Source organism: Mobula birostris, chromosome X, assembly GCF_030028105.1.
Source record: "Mobula birostris isolate sMobBir1 chromosome X, sMobBir1.hap1, whole genome shotgun sequence".
Classification (NCBI taxonomy): Eukaryota; Metazoa; Chordata; class Chondrichthyes; order Myliobatiformes; family Myliobatidae; genus Mobula; species Mobula birostris.
The window spans coordinates 34,798,773-34,815,467 of record NC_092402.1 but is presented as its reverse complement, the minus strand read 5'-3'; the positions used below and the strand labels follow the sequence as shown (position 1 = coordinate 34,815,467).

Genomic DNA, 16,695 nt, shown 5'->3' with positions numbered 1-16,695 from the left:
GGAGATGGAAAAGGTGTGTCAGAAGGGCAATGTCATGATAATCGTTGGGGATTTTAACATGAAAGTGGATTGGGAAAACCAGGCCAGTACTGGACCTCAATAGAGACAATTTGTAGTATGTCTAAGGGATGGCTTTTTAGAACAGCTTATTGTTGAGCCCACTAGGGGATCAGCTGTGCTGGATTGGGTGTTGTACAATGATCCAGAGGTGATAAGAGAGCTTAAGGTTAAGGAACCTTGAAGGAACAGTGATCACAATATGATCACGTTCACTTAGAAATTAGAGAAGGAGAAACTAAATTCCAATATGTCGGTATTTCAGTGGAATAAAGGAAATTACAATGGCATGAGAGGGGAACTGGCAAGGGTGACTGTAAAGAGACGCTAGCAGGAAGGACAGCACAGTAGCAATGGCTGGAATTTCTGCGAAAAATGAGGGAAGTGCAAGAGAGATATATATCAAATAAGAAGAAATTTTCAAATGGAAGAAGGGCACTATTGTGGCTGACAAGTGAAGTCAATATCAAAGTAAAAGCAAAAGAGAGGGTATACAAGGAAGCCAAAGTTAGTGGGAAGATAGAGGATTGGAAAGCTTTTAAAAACTTGCAGAAGTAAACTAAGGTGGTCATTAGGAAGGAAAAGGTGAATTATGAAAGGAAGCTGGCGACTAATATCAAAGAAGATACTAACAGCTTTTTAAGTATATAAAGGGTAAAAGAGAGTTGAGGGTAGATATAGGACCAATAGAAAATGATGCTGGAGATATTACTGTAATGAGAGACACAGAGATGGCAGAGGAACTGAATACATATTTTGCATTAGTCTTCACAGTGGAAGATATCTGCAGTATACCGGACATTCAAGAGTGTCAGGGAAGTGAAATATGTACAGTGAAAATTATGACTGAGAAGGTGCTCAGGAAGCTTGATGGTCTGAGGTAGATAAATCTCCAGGACCTGATGGAATGTACCCTTGGGTTCTGAAGGAAGAAGGTGGAGAAATTGAGGAGGCATCTTTCAAGAATTGATAGATTCTGGCATTATACCGGATGACCGGAAAATTGCAAGTGTTACTCCGCTATTTAAGAAGGGTGGGAGGCGGCAGAAAGGAAACTACAGACTTGTTGGGCTGACACCAGTGGTTGGGAAGTTGCTGGAATCGATTGTTAGGGATGAGACTACGTAGTACCTGGAGGGCCATGACAAGATAGGCTAAAGCCAGCATGGTTTCCTGAAAGGAAAATCCTGCCTGACTAACCAACTGCAATTTTTTGAGGAAATTACAAGCAGGGTGAACAAAGGAGATGCAGATGTGGTGTACTTGGACTTTCAGAAGGCTTTTGACATGGCGCCGCACACAAGGCGGCTTAGCAAGATAAGATCCCATGGAATTACAGAGGAGTTACTAGCATGGGTGGAGCATTGGCTGGTTGGCAGAAAACAGAGAGTGGGAATAAAGGGATCCTATTCTGGCTGGCTGCCCGTTACCAATGGAGTTCCACAGGGGTCGGTGTTGGGACCGCTGCTTTTTTTTACAATGTACGTCAATGACTTGGACTATGGGACGAAAGGATTTGTGGCTAAATTTGCCGATGATACAAAGATCAGTGGAGGAGCAGGTAGTGTTGAGGAAACAGAGAGCCTGCAGAGAGACATAATATAGTTTAGGGAAATGGGCAAAGAAGTGGCAAATGAAATACAATGCTGGAAAGTGTATGGTCATGCACTTTGGTGGAAGAAATAAATGGGCAGACTATTATTTAGATGGGGGGAGAATTCAAAATGCAGAGATGCAAAGGGACTTGAGAGTCCTTGTGCAGGATACACTACAGGTTAGCCTCCAGGTTGAGTCAGTGGTGAAGGTGGCAAATGCAATGTTGGCATTCATTTCTAGAGATATAGAATACAAGAGCAGGGCTGTGATGTTGAGGCTCTATAAGGCACTTGTGTGTAGTTTTGGACTCCTTATTTTAGAAAGGATATACTGACATTGGAGAGGGTTCACAGAAGATTCACAAGAATGATTCCAGGAATGAAAGGGTTACTGTATGAGGAACATCTGGCAACACTTGGGCTGTATTCCCTGGAGTTCAGGAGAATGAGGGGGGAATCGCATAGAAACATTCCAAGTGTTAAAAGGTCTGAACAGATTAGATATGGCAAAGTTATTTCCCATAGTAGGGGTGTCCAGGACAAAAGGGCACGACTTCAGGATTGAAGGACGTCCATTCAGAACAGAAATGTGCAGAAATTACTTTAGTCAGACGGTGGTAAATCTGTGGAATTTGTTGCCACGAGTGGCTGTGGAGGCCAAGTCATTGGGTGCATTTAAGGCAGAGATAGATAGGTTCTTGATTGACCAGGGCATCAAAGGGTATGGGGAGAAGGCAGGGGAGTGAGGTTGACTGGAAGAATTGGATCAACCCCTGATTGAATGGTGGAGCAGACTCGATGGGCTGAATGGCCTACTCCTGCTCCTATATCTTATGGTCTCTATTCTCTCTACACTCATGACTGCATATACTACCCTGAAATTCATTTTCTTGCAAGCATTTACAGAAAAACAAAATTTATGAAAAAAAACTATACATAAAGAAAGACTAACAAACTACAAATGTGCAAAAATTGACAAAATATACAAATAAAAAATAAGTAATACTGAGAACATGAGTCTTTGAAAGTGAGTCTGCAAGTTATGGCATCCGTTCAGAGTTGTGGTGAGTTAAGTTATCCATGCCAGTTCATAAGCCTGATGGTTGTTGGGTAACAACTGTTCCTGAACCTGGTGGTGTGGGACCCAAGGCTCCTGCCCAATGGTAGCAGCAAGGCGACAGCATGGCCTGGGTAGTAGGGATTCTTGATGATGGAGGCCGCTTTCTTTAGGCAGTACACCTTCTAGATATGCTTAATGGTGAGGAGGGCTTTTCCTGTGATGGACTGGGCTGTATCCACCATATTCTGCAGCCTTTTCAGTTCCTGGGCATTGGTGTTTCAATACCAGGCCATGATGCCACAAGCTAGGATACTCTCCAACATGCCTCTACAGAGGTTTATCAAAGTATTAGGTGACATGCCAAACCTATGCAAACTTCTAAGAAAGTAGAGGCACTGTTGTGGTTTCTTTGTGATGGCATTTACATGCCAATCCCAGGACAGATCCTCAAATGTGTTGCTCAAATGTCATCTGCAAATTCAACAACAACACCACTGCTGTTGGCAGAATCTCAGATGGTAATATGGTGTACAAGAGTGAAACAAATTGGGTGGTGAGAGCTGTTGCAACAACACACTTGCACTCAATGTCAGCAAGACCAAAAAATTGATTGTGAACTTCAGAAAGTGAAAGTCTGAAGAATACACAATGGTCCATATTGAGGGGTTAGCAGTGGAAAGGGTGAGCAGCTTCAAGTTCCTGGGCGTCAACATCTCAAGAGGTTCTATCCTGGGCCCAAATCACTGAAGATATCATGAAGGCATGCCAGCAGCTATGCTTCATTAGGAGTTTGAGATTTGGTATGTCAATAAAGACTGGCAAATTTCTACAGATGTACAGTGGACAGCATTCTGACAGGATGCATCACAACCTGGTGTGGAGGGGCCATTGCACAGGATCACAAGAGGTTGCAGAGGGTTGTAGACTCAGCCAACTCCATTATAGACACAACCTCCCCACATCAAGGGCATCTTCAGGACGCAGCGCCTCAAGATGGCAGCTTTCCCTCATCATCTGGGACATGCCCTCTTCTTATTGCTACTATTGGGTAGGAGGTACAGGAACCAGAAGATACACACTCAGTTGTTTTTTTTCTCCAAACTGATTCAACATTAATTTGAAGGCATTAAGTTTACCTAAATTTAGTACGATAAGTATGCTGCAGATTAAATGAAGGGCCTCAAGAATTGGTGCACATGAAACTTCTAATTATCCAAATTCAAAATATGCATTCAAATCAAGACTCAACAATTGAGAATAATCAGAAATGTACCAAAATATTAATTGGAAATTACAAAATACACAGTATTTTGTCACCTTCAAATTTTTGAACATGGAATGAAATTCAAATGAGTTTTGATGTCTGGTCTCCAAATTTGAAAAAAAAATACACAGCTGGATACCATCACAACTGAGTTAAGATGAAAACATATGTCCACAACCTTCACAGCTGTAATGTGACTGAAACAAACTTAAGCAATAATGATGAGTGTGTAGAGAATCATTTTTTGTACTTCATGAGATAGTTTTGCACCACCCAGTCTTATGACCAGTCACTTATGCTTCCTACTCACTACAGAACTAAATTTGCCTCAAGTAACCAAAAAAATCAATTTCAGATTCCTTATAATGGAATTTGAATTACAGCCAAAGTTCAGTATTTATTTCCATTAATAGTTTAAAACTTTCTCTTTCTCAGACTTAGAGCATGCTGTAGTAAGATAAAACCCCCACAATATTCTCATTTCTATATTTACTTTAGTCTATTAAATAACAAATTTCCCACCCTCTCCAAAGAAAAAAAAATTGGTACTAATTCTAGGTGACTCGCTGGAGGGGGTCACAAAATGAATGGTCTTTCCACTACCTTACGGACAGGAAAATATTTAATTTCTATGCCCTTACCCAAAAAGCTCACAGAAATACTAAAAACTGCCCATGTGCTCTTCTGAAATGGTCATTCTCTGAAAGTTGAAACTGACCATCACATAGCGGTCTGATTGCTATGAGCCCTCTCCCCGCCCCCCCCAGAACATGACAAACATTATGATTTAAATAATAGTTATGAAATGTGTTCCATACTAACAAACGTTTCTTAACTGGATAAAAGCCAAAATTCAAGTACAATACAAAACACAGAACAAGATCAGTTGACCTAACTAGCCAATGCTTATGCCTTCCATTTCTTCATCTAAGCCCACCTTTTATGTCTTTCTACTCATGAGTTCACCAATCTTCCCATTAAATACATTCCTAGATAATCAGAAAGGTTTGATCTCATCAACCTCAGCCATTTATTTCTGAAGAAAACCCAACTTGTTCAGCCTTTCCAGAAAAGACACAATTTCCACATTCTATATGAAAAAAAAATATGCCTTCAACCTCCCCCATCCTGAACAGGCATCTTACACTCTATCATTTGGAGACCTGCTCTCTGTACTCTACCCCAACAGTGATCTAACCATTCTGTTACAATGTAACAATTTATCCCCTTTTCAGTAACTGCATCTTTTTAATTACCATTACATAAGTCATTCTCGTTGAACCATCTATAAAAATGTATTTAAGACTCCCCCTCCCCCATAATTTATTCAGCAAGTGGTATCTAGTTTGCTCACTAATCTCCAATCTTATTCTATTACCTTAATTTCTATCTTTAACACTAAATTATCTTCATAGTAAATGTTGATATAACTCCTCCTCAAGCCAAGTTATTGATTTTCAATTTGCTAGAAGACATTTTTATTTCCTATTTTGAAGCTTGTATTGAAATCGAAAGATGCATTTCAAATATGCCCCCACAATCTGAACTCCAAAGTTCCTAACTCATAATCATATTTTAGTCCAAACTATTGAATTACAAGTAAATTGAAAACTATACTTCTGTACTAGTTACAATCACTGTTAGATTGTGTTAAAGTATACCTTTAGTATATTTTATTAAATTGTACATTTAACATTTTGATAAAACAAATAACAAATGTGGAATTAACCAATAACCAGGTGATATTTAGTACTATCGTAAAGGAAGTTATGTCTAATTATTACATTTATCATCTCAGAATATACAGTATAAAGTCCATTTTATCAATGTCAATAAAAATGCAATGACATCTTCAATAAAACTAAATAGTAAACATTTTAAAATATTAATTGCTCAGCTGTGTATTTAAAAAATAATTTCTGAAAAACCATGCCAAAAATTGACGTAAACAAGTTCCTATATCAGGAAGGTGCTCAGTCTAATATCAGAAAAGCGATTCACCACTGTCATGGAGGAAATTAAAATAGAAGTTAACCTCACACCTTTTTGTCAAATGAGAGTGAACAATGCAAAACCTAGACATTACCACAACTAAAGTCAGGAATCAATATGTCAAAATTTAATGGAAAAGGTCCATAAAAGATCAAATGTGAAACTAATTACTGTCTTGAAATCGAATTGAGGCTGTAAAAAGCATTAAGGCTTAAAAAGTCAAAGGTTTATAACCCAGAATACAAAACAAAAATCATTCCTGAAGTTTTGCTGACCACACGTTACAAAGAACAGCATATTGCTACACAAAAACATCACCTTAAAATAGGATGATATTCTGACTTAATATTTGTAATATATGCTGATAAGAAATTCTACTCATTTCAACTCTATTTTATAAACAATTAAATACTATATATGCTTGAAGAAAAGATAAGAATTTTAGTCCCTTCTCAAGTCTGTCAAAATCAAGGATAACTTGCTTCCACTCCAGAAGGTTCTGAATGGCAGAAAAATATGGAAGCCACACATTCAGCCACAAGTAGTGCAGGTGAAAATTCTATTCATGCCAAATGTTATTAACAAACAGCTGAGACATTGGACACTGTAAAGGCTTTAGAAATACACGGCACCCCAGCTCTCATGATTAAAACCTGCACCATAACCTAGATACACTTTTGCCTGAGCCCTTTCTGGACCATTAGGATTTTGGCACCCATCCAGCAATGTATAAAATTCATTGGTTTGTATCCTGTTAACAAAAAAAATCCAATCAGCTAATTACTGTCCAATCTGTCTACTTTCAATCAGCGGCAAAGCGATGAAGGTGTCACTGTCAGTGTTAACAAGTGGTACTTACTCATCGATAACAGCTCATAAATGCAGGTTTCATCAGCATCATTCATCGCCAAACCTTAACACAGCCTTAATCCAAATAGAGACCAAAGAACACAATTCTGGAGGTAAGTGAGAGTGATTGCTCTTGACATCAAGAGAGCATTTGACTGAGTATGGCATCAAAGAGCCCTGTTAAAACTGAAGCCCAATGAGCAATGAAGAGAAAATACTCAATAGGTGGAGTACTCCTTCATACATAGGAGGATAGTTATGGTTTCTGGTGGCCAATTATTATAGTCTAGGTCATTACTGCAGGTGTTCCTCAGGACAGTGTACTGGGCCTAACCCATCGTTAGTTTTATAAGTGGCCTTCCTTCCATCATAAAGACAGATGTGGAGATGTTCACTGAAGATTTCCTTATGTCCAGTTCCATATGTACTTCCTCAGAAAATATTGTAGCTTGTGCATGACTGTACCAGAGCCTACTAGACAATACTCATTATCAACCATTAATCAGTCAATGCTTATTAGTACCAACAAATGGCCTCTGCCAATCACAGAGAGACCAATGTTACCATTACTGAGTACCTTGTCATTAATGGGGTATGAATGGTGGGGTTGTCACCATTGACAAGAGAAAATAGGACCATCGACTGTGGCTACGAGGGCTGAGTGTCTTGTGACAAGCAATTTAACATATGATATTTAAAACATTTCTGCTATCTGCAAGACACAAGTTAGGAGTGTGATGGGACACATTCCACCTACCTGGATAAGTGCTGCCTAGCACATGACAAAGCAGTTCACTTGACTAGCACCCTACCCTTCATCCAGAATCTTCATTCCTTCCACTACTTGTGCATAGCATCTCATATATTATATCATCTACAGGATGAACTGATTACTTACCTAACCTACTCTGATAGCAGTTCTTAAACCCATGGTACCATCACTACGAAGGACAAGGGCAGCAGGTGCATAAGACCACTACCAACTACACGCTCTCCTCCCAGTTACACAGTGCCCTGGTTTGGAAATATATAACCTTATTTCACCATCCAGGAACTCTTGCATTATCCTCAGCAGTAAACTGCAGCAGTTCAAAAAGGCCTACTTTTTTCCCCCAAGACAAATAAGCTTGGCAATATTTGCTGGCCTCAGTGACACCCAAATATTAAAAAAGTACCAAAAATATCAGAAAAGGGGATTCATTATATTCTCACTACTCAATAATAATCACCGCCCTGTAATTCCCTCTATAGTCTTTTCGAAGACCCATACATACACTACCAATACAAGTAACTTAAGTCCCTTTCATTTACTGCTCACATACGATCTGATGTTCCTTTATTCTCTTATGCAACAGCTTGTACCATCTTAACATAAAACATTCACAATGGTTTACAGAATTCAGTATCAAATAACAGTGGGAACAGTATGGGGGGGGGAAGAGGGGAAGAAAAGTCTGCTGAGAAGCAAGCGAACAGCTGGGGCATCTCTTTTATAGCAGTGAACCCTAGACACGGTCTTCTGATGAAAGCCTGCTCCCAGATCATTACAGAGGTTAATTGTGACAAAGGATCTCTCAAACTGAAGGACAAGTTCTGCCACTGGAATGCTTTGAAAGCCAGAGGACCCATCACACCCCCATACTCCCCCCCCCCACCACAATATCAAGATTTTTCCTCAAATTAAACGATGGGTTTATTACAAGGATTAATGGTTAATGGCAATTGAATGCTTTGTGAAAACACCCACAAGCTCTCCATGGCTTTCAATCTTGCAATTTATTGGGATTAGAAATCCCTTTCAGTACAGTGTCCTCTAAAGGGAATCTGACACCTGGAAGAACAAGACAAAAAAAAACTGCATTCAATCTTCACCAACTACATATTGCTTTAAAGTTTAAACTAATTGAACAACACTTTTTGAGGCACAAAGCACACAAACAACAGCATGCATGCTGGAACCCTAATTTATACAAATCATGTGTAAAATAGAGAGGGAAAGAAAGAATGAACAAGAGAATAAATGAACAAGTCGAGAAAAGAGAAAGAGTGCACTGGAGGGAGTCAGAGCAAAAGAGGAGACAAGTTTCCCCAAGGGTATCAGTGGGCAACAAGTTTGCACAAGGGGAAAGAAAGCAGAAGAAATTTATGAAAACAGTTCCTAAACTCAGACTTCACTTGAAGGTTCAGCAGCGATTGATTGAGAACAGACAATTCGGACACATAAATGGTCTATACTGGAAGGAGTGCCATAGGAACAGTTACGAATTCATCACTTCAAACATTCAATGTGTTAAAGCAATTAAACACATAAAATAGAGATACAAAATCAACACTGCCTTATAATCCATTGGTTCGAGCACATTCACAGAACTCCAAGTGCACTGATCTGAACACAGTGAAGCAAGAGCAACTCAAAATATTCAACTGATAAGCCATGATAGAAGATTAAAGACCAAACTCACAGTCCAAAAGATTGGGGGAGGGGGCAGTGGAGAACAGGATAGAGGTCAGGAAAAATGGCCATTAATAGCACAGTTGCACACATCCAAGAAATAAAAACAGAAAAGTGCAAGAGAGGCAACAACCTTGAAGAACATAAACTGTGTTGCAGTCCTCAACTGTTTAAAATACTCGAATATTTGTACCTCTGGTACTCTTGCTAACCTGGTGAAGATTTAAACCAAAGAATAGCCTAACATTACTCCTAGCGTTAATTTTTCTTAATATTATGTCTCTAAGTCACTTGGCATAAATTTCCTAAATTCATCTTTTACAATGCTCATATCACAGGCTTCCTTCAAACAGACTTGGGGGAGATTTCAACTAATGCAAGGGTTCAAGCTGCTGCATTTGAGTTCACCTATTTCATCTGCTGATTATCACTTTTGTGACCAAACTGGACACAATATTGAATACGTAAACACGAGGAATTCTGCAGATGCTGGAAATTCAAGCAACACACATCAAAGTTGCTGGTGAACGCAGCAGGCCAGGCAGCACCTCTAGGAAGAGGTACAGTCGACGTTTCAGGCCGAGACCCTTCGTCAGTACTAACTGAAGGAAGAGCTAGTAAGAGGTTTGAAAGTGGGAGGGGGAGGGGGAGATCCAAAATGATAGGAGAAGACAGGAGGGGGAGGGATGGAGCCAAGAGCTGGAGAGGTTACTTCAGAAACGAGTTCGGTGGGGCAGGAGCAAGCTGAGATAATAGGTCTGCCAAGACAGGCCGGTTTGTGGATCTTGGGTAGGAGGTAGAAACGGGAAGTACGAGGTGTGGGAACTATAAGGTTGGTAGCAGTGGATGGGAGATCCCCTGAGCGGATAAAGTCGGTGATGGCGTGGGAGACAATGGCCTGGTGCTCCTTAGTGGGGGTCACAATCAAGGGGTAAATAAGAAGAGGTATCCGCGAGTTGTCGCTGTGCCTCGGCAAGGTAGAGGTCAGTATGCCAGACTACAACAGCACCCCCCTTATTGGCGGGTTTAATAGTAAGGTCCAGCTCTTGGCTCCATCCCTGCCCCTCCTGTCTTCTCCTATCATTTTGGATCTCCCCCTCCCACTTTCAAATCTCTTACTAGCTCTTCCTTCAGTTAGTCCTGACAAAGGGTCTCGGCCCGAAACGTCAACTGTACCTCTTCCTAGAGATGCTGCCTGGCCTGCTGCGTTCACCAGCAACTTTGATGTATGTTACAATATTGAATATGTGGTCTGACAAAGAACTACAGAATTAAATTATGACTGAATTCTATTACTTTCACTAGGTTTCAGGCTACCAGGGTGGAAAAGCTCTGAACTTCCCTATTCTTCATTGATACTTTTGAATGTGCACACCATGTGAGCTTGTTTCTGATCTACTAATGTCAAAGTCATCCACTGGCTTCCTTTAATGGTTATCAATATATTGCCAAACTTCTCTTAGCACAACTGAGTAAACATCATCCATCCTAGAGAATTAATTTCTTTTCAGTGTATTGTGTCAAATTGGCCAGTTATCTCAGGCTTCAGAGGCTACGTCACTCATATCGTTAAAGATTTTTTTCCTAATATCTATTTATTATTGTATTTATATTGTTAGCAACTCTTCTCTGAATGCTTCATAGTATTAAATTATTTATTTTGCTGCTGCATTTCACAGTCACAGCTATGTGAGTTTTCCTTCCCTTGTCTAACTATATTCATCATGATGAAATCTTTCCTTCCCTTTCTTCTGAAATTACAAACACTAGTTTTCCCTATTTCACATTTAATTAGTATTGCACAATTTTTGAAGGCCATACGTATCAAGTTTAGTTTTCTGATTAAGTGAAGACTTACCCTGAATTTTCAAGATCGTACTTCCAAAGATCCATTTATTGTTTACAAATCTCACAACTTATTTCAATAAAAACTTGATTTTGTTTTTGAAAAAGTTAACCATTTTAAATCATGCACTTGTCACTTGATTTTTGACATTTCAAAGTCCTAGAACTTATTTAATTTGATTATTCTGCTATCCCCAAAAAGAGAAAAAAAAAATTGCCATTTCTTTACTTTTGACTGCGTCATCTACAAATACAGAAGCTGGCACTGATTACATTTATCAATTGTGACTCTAAATCATTTTTGGTTTTAAAATTGTACTTTTTTTTAAAATTGATGCTTCCCGTCAAGTAAATCTCTCTTGCTCCAAAATACCCTTCATGTTTCTTTCCAAGGTAAGCAACCTTTCATTGGCTTATTTGCAGCATACACCTCGTATGAGATGCTTCCTCACATTAGAAATATAATTAGTTCACAATACTGCCTACCATTTCCTCCACAAAGATCACTTTACATTTATTCCATGTGGTCTGACATCAAAGCAGTATTATCTTTCTTGAACACTCTTAATCAGAATATTCTGTTAACAATTTCTCCCACACACCAGATTGGAGAATTCTTTTTTGACATAAACAAACGCATAGAAGTATTCTTTCCATTCCCCAATTTTGACTATTCAGAGCTTAAGGATCCTACCTAACTGAAAAGCGAAAAAAAAAACAAATGGTAGAAAATTGAAGTAGCTAAAACTTCCTTCTCTGTACTCAGCAGAATACATTATAAAGTAAACTTACTTTATGTTTCTCTAGTCCCAGCTAAACAAAAGGTCTCTGGCATCTTCCCCCTTCCTTTCCAGTCCTGAAGAAGGGTCTCAGCCCAAAACGTCAACAACTTGTGCATTTCCATAGATGCTGGCTGACCTGTTGAGCTCCTCCAACATTTTGTGTGTGCTGTTCGGTATTAAATATCCTTAAAAGCCCATGACTGAACATTATCTGGAGTACACTGCCAAAAATTGATGACCCTTTAAGTTGTAAAGGGCAATGAGAACTTAATCAATAGTAAACTATTTGAATTACCTGCAATGACTCATTTACCAACTTTCCACAAAATATGCCTTTGATAATCCCTGTACAGGAAAGCAGCCAAGGAACATACATTTAACTGACTGAAAAGGTTTATCTCCTAGACTTTTGATAATTTTTAAACATGGAATATCGTAAATAATTTGCAGGTAGCACAGTAAAGAGAAGCTTTTGGAATACTCAAAATACAGTTGAAGACAACAAAACCAAAAGGTCCAAGTTTGAACTGATGTATTTATGTTATGACAAACAATCAATAGAGACTCTTTAAAGTGAGTCTATAGGACGTGGGAACAGTTCAGTGATGGGAGTTGGTGAAGTTATCCCCTTTTGTTCAAGAGCCCAATGATTGAGGGGTAATAACTGTTCCTGAACCTGGTGGTGGGAGTCCTGAGGCTCCTGTACCTTCTTCCCTAAGATGAAAGACGAAAGCATGACCTGGGTAGTGGGGATCTTTGATGATGGATGCTGCTTTCCTCCTACAATACTTAGTGTAAGGAAGTAGAAGCGCCGCTGTTTTCTGTTCATAATTGCACTTATGTGCTGGGCACAAGATAGGCCCTCCGAAAGAAAAATACCAAGGAATTTAAACTTGCTGACCCTCTCCACCTCTGATCCCCCGATCCTCTGGTGAGGACTGGCTCAAGGACCTCCAGTTTCCTCATCCTAAAGTCAATAACCAGTTCCTTGGTCTTGCTAACATTGAGTAAGAGGTTGTTGCTGTGGCACCACTCAGCCAGATTTCCAATCTCCCTCCTATATGCTGATTTGTCACCACCGTTGATTCAGCCTACAACAGTGGTGGCATCAGCAAATGTGATTATGGCACTGAAGCTGTGCTAAGCCACAAAGAAAAGTGTAAAACAAGTACAGCAAGGGGCTAAGCACACAGCTTTGTGGTGTACCTGTACAGATGGAGATTGCGGAGGAGTCCTGTACCTTTTATGAAGAGAGCAAGAAAACTAAGAGGATTTATAGGTGAACTTAGCTGCAAAAATGCAAATTGTGGGTTTTCCTTGAACAATTTGAAAAGATATTGAAGACTTAACACTCCTTCAAGTGGAAAGGCAAGACATTATGAAGCAAAATATAAAAAAAGTGCAAAGCAAAGGCTCTCTAGAAATCAGGTTTGATTGCTGGGTCAAAGTAGAAGGGGGTACTCTATACAAGAACTATATTTCAGACAACCTGATTTTTGAAAGTGAAACAGCACACCATTCACAAGCTAGTCATCCTTATTTCAAGTTAGATTAGTCAAAAAAAAATGTTTTTCCTAAAGCTGCTGACTTTAAGCTTTGTTACAAGGTCAATTATTAATTTTGTTTGAATTTCACTGCCATTTTTCATAAAATCCTGGAAGTTTTGTTTACAATGATACCCAAAATGAGATTGTGACTGGAGGTATAATAAAATTCAGAATATGAAGTGCATAAAAAACATCATGGGACACAAATAAAACTGACTTCCCAGTTTCAAAGCCCATCAAAAGTTTAAAGTTCTGCATTGCAACTTCTTCCTCCCACCACAGTAAAATTAATTTTCGCCTGAATGAATCAGGAAATCAAAACCTGCAAACACTAGCATATACTTGAAGTGTCACGCAACATTCAGTATTTTATAAAAAGTCTTGTTTGTATTTACTGTGGTATACTAATGAATATTTCTAGCACCTGTTTCACTAGTACACAGACAACTTATGTTCATGACCACAATCCATACATCAAGAGACAATTGTGAACAAAATATTTATAATTTTACCACCAATTTTTAGAATTTGTCAATCTACTCCAAATATCAGGGGGGAAAAAAAATCACAAAGCCTTTACCCAAAAAATGAAACAGCAATTTACCCTCCAGCACAATACTTTAGAAATAGCTTTTCTTTCGATAAAATATAAACACACTGGAGCTGCTGCTGTGATACATGAACAACCTTATAAGTCACAGGTACTTCACTGTGTATGTGACTCATACAATATGTTATTACTGCTAAGCATATTTAAATACATTGGCAGCTCTTTCACACACTTCAGTGGTAAATCACACAAACAGTAACATGCTAATGAGGCTGTTATGCCTCAAAAAAATCTTTGGTGAGCATTACAGTACGTGTTAGTTTAAGTATATGTCCCTTTTTAATAAGAATCTTTTTTGGTCAGCAATGAAGGGAAACTGAAAGTTGGGATTTAAGTTCATTAGTTCATATTACAGATAGCTTTGATCTTATTTTAATAACCATGCTTTTCTATATTTCCTGCAAAATATCTAACAGTTTTTTTTAAAAAGGTCACTTGTTCCATTGCATCAAAACCACCAAGGTCTCCAAGATTTATTAAACCGATCTTAAGATGACTTTAAATAAGACGATTGAGAACTGGCATCATACAGCACATTGGAAGGAATTTAATTGCTTTCGGACAATTTTTAAAGTGCCCAAAATTTACTTTAATATTTTTGTGGTTAAAAATGGTCATCTATAAACATGAAAAAAAGTTCTGTAAGTGGTTTGGCAAATAGTTTCACTGATTTGTGAAAGAACATTTAACTTTCACTGCCCCACAATGTAATTAAGAAAACATTCATCTACAAGAACCTTAGTTTTAAAGCAAATAGCAAATTAATCTCAAGTCAGCACAATAATTTAGGTGTAATACGGTTTACTCCAAACATTGCACTAATTGTCTTCATGTATGCTGTCCTGTACATATATGAACACAGAATTGAACACACAATAAAGTGATCATTACTTTACATAAGTCACATAAATTTTTAACGTTAAAATCACCTAACTTAACAACACCGTCAACCTGCAACAGCAAATTTGGCAATTAATTCTAACTCCTGTTTTGCAGCAGGTAGCATTTTAAATTCAAAAACATGCGTGTAAATACATTTTACAGGAAATAGCTATGTCAAAATGGTATCTCAAATTAGGGCTCGGATTTGTTCTTTCACTTAGAGTATTTACACCAAACAAGTTAATGTATAGAAAAAAAACTTACAGCTACATTTCTATAGTGGCAATATTTGGCAGAGGTTTAGACCGTTGGTCTAGCGAGCCGAACTCTGTGCGCGTTTTTGTTACAACACTACCAATCCAAGAATAATTTTAATATCGTAACCCGTAATTCCACAGTTGATTGCTTCATATTCACAACTGATGCTGGACATCTAGTGTGCGCGCGAGTTGATAACAATAAAGAAAATAATAACAAAATGCAAAGTAAATTGTCCCCGTAATAATAGTTGTTACACAGGAAACTTTGTTTTCTTCGCAATTTTTGTCTGGCTTATTCGCCCACCAGTCCCACTGCACAATATCATTCCAAGCAATATACAAACATATCTTTAAAAATCACCTACACTCTTTTTCCATCCCTTGGGAAACAAATATTGTCCTTCAATTTACTCTGCATTTCTTTGCAGTCCTTGGAGTGGCCTCGCTCGACTGGAAGCATCTTCCCCCTATCACTAGTAAACTCCTACCCTTCAGCGCCATGTTACGGAGACATTTGCTATCGTGCAGTTGGTTTGAAAAGTGAAAAATATACTCACTCTTTTTCAGTAGTACCTTGGCTCAGCCAGTCGATGAGTGTCCACTATGCCGGAGCTGAGCGACGTTCGCCGTTTTAATTCCCCGCTGCCCGCACTCGCTGTCAAACTCCACACTCCGCCATCTTCCACCACCGCCGCACAACAACATCCCGCCACGTGACCGTCCAGTCAGCCAACCACGCGCCGTCCCAGCTCCAACCTAAAAATAGCCTCTTTAGATCAGTGCAGTATGAATAATGCAAAAGCATGTGGCTCAGTGAAGAACAGCAGATGCACTGTGTATGAATGAGAAAACCTAGCAAGCATGGATGCAATATTCTCTTTGCAAAAACATCTTATTTTATCATAATAAAACACTGCACTACTAAGTAGTGCAAGCAAGCCTTTCTTGGGAACTAATTGCCAAGAAAATACATTTACTGCAACATTGTGAGAGGTTCATTCAATATTTTTGTTAACATGTAACCTTTTTTTGGCACATATTAAAAATAAACACACCATTTGTTTAAATAGATCCGCAACCTGCTTTACTCATTTTGGTTATAAAACTCGTTTAACATTTCCCGTGGTGCCAGCCCTGCAAAATATATTAATAGCTTTTTCTCCAACTCGGAATTTGTCATTCTGGTTGGTGCATCCCGATTTCTCCGAAATAGGTGGAAGAAAACCACTTAAAGGAAACACTTGCTTGACAAACAAATTGTACTTTTTATCCCATAAGAAACCTTATTAAAATTACGTTTCATCTTTTCAAAAATAACAATTCAAACAACATTTCAATGCTATCTGCAACATATTGGTCCACAATCGTGTTTTTTTTCGGAACGGCACCAGTTTCAACGCTGGGATTATGGCTACGTGTCGCCGCATCCAGAATGCAGTCTATATCGGTGTCTTTCAGTTTTCAGAAATGGAAATGAGCTGCCATTTGGGCTCGACGCTC

General features: G+C 38.8%; 1 protein-coding gene across 2 annotated transcripts in view; it reads right to left on the bottom strand.

Moving 5' to 3' along the window:
- The window catches only part of hdac5 (histone deacetylase 5), a 338,912-nt gene extending 323,002 nt beyond the window's left edge, over window positions 1-15,910 (bottom strand). For both annotated transcript variants that reach the window (XM_072249379.1, XM_072249378.1), the window contains exon 1: window positions 15,753-15,910. The gene's annotated coding sequence lies outside the window, so the exon portion shown is untranslated. The remainder of the gene's footprint in view (window positions 1-15,752) is intronic.
- Window positions 15,911-16,695: the final 785 nt, after the last annotated feature.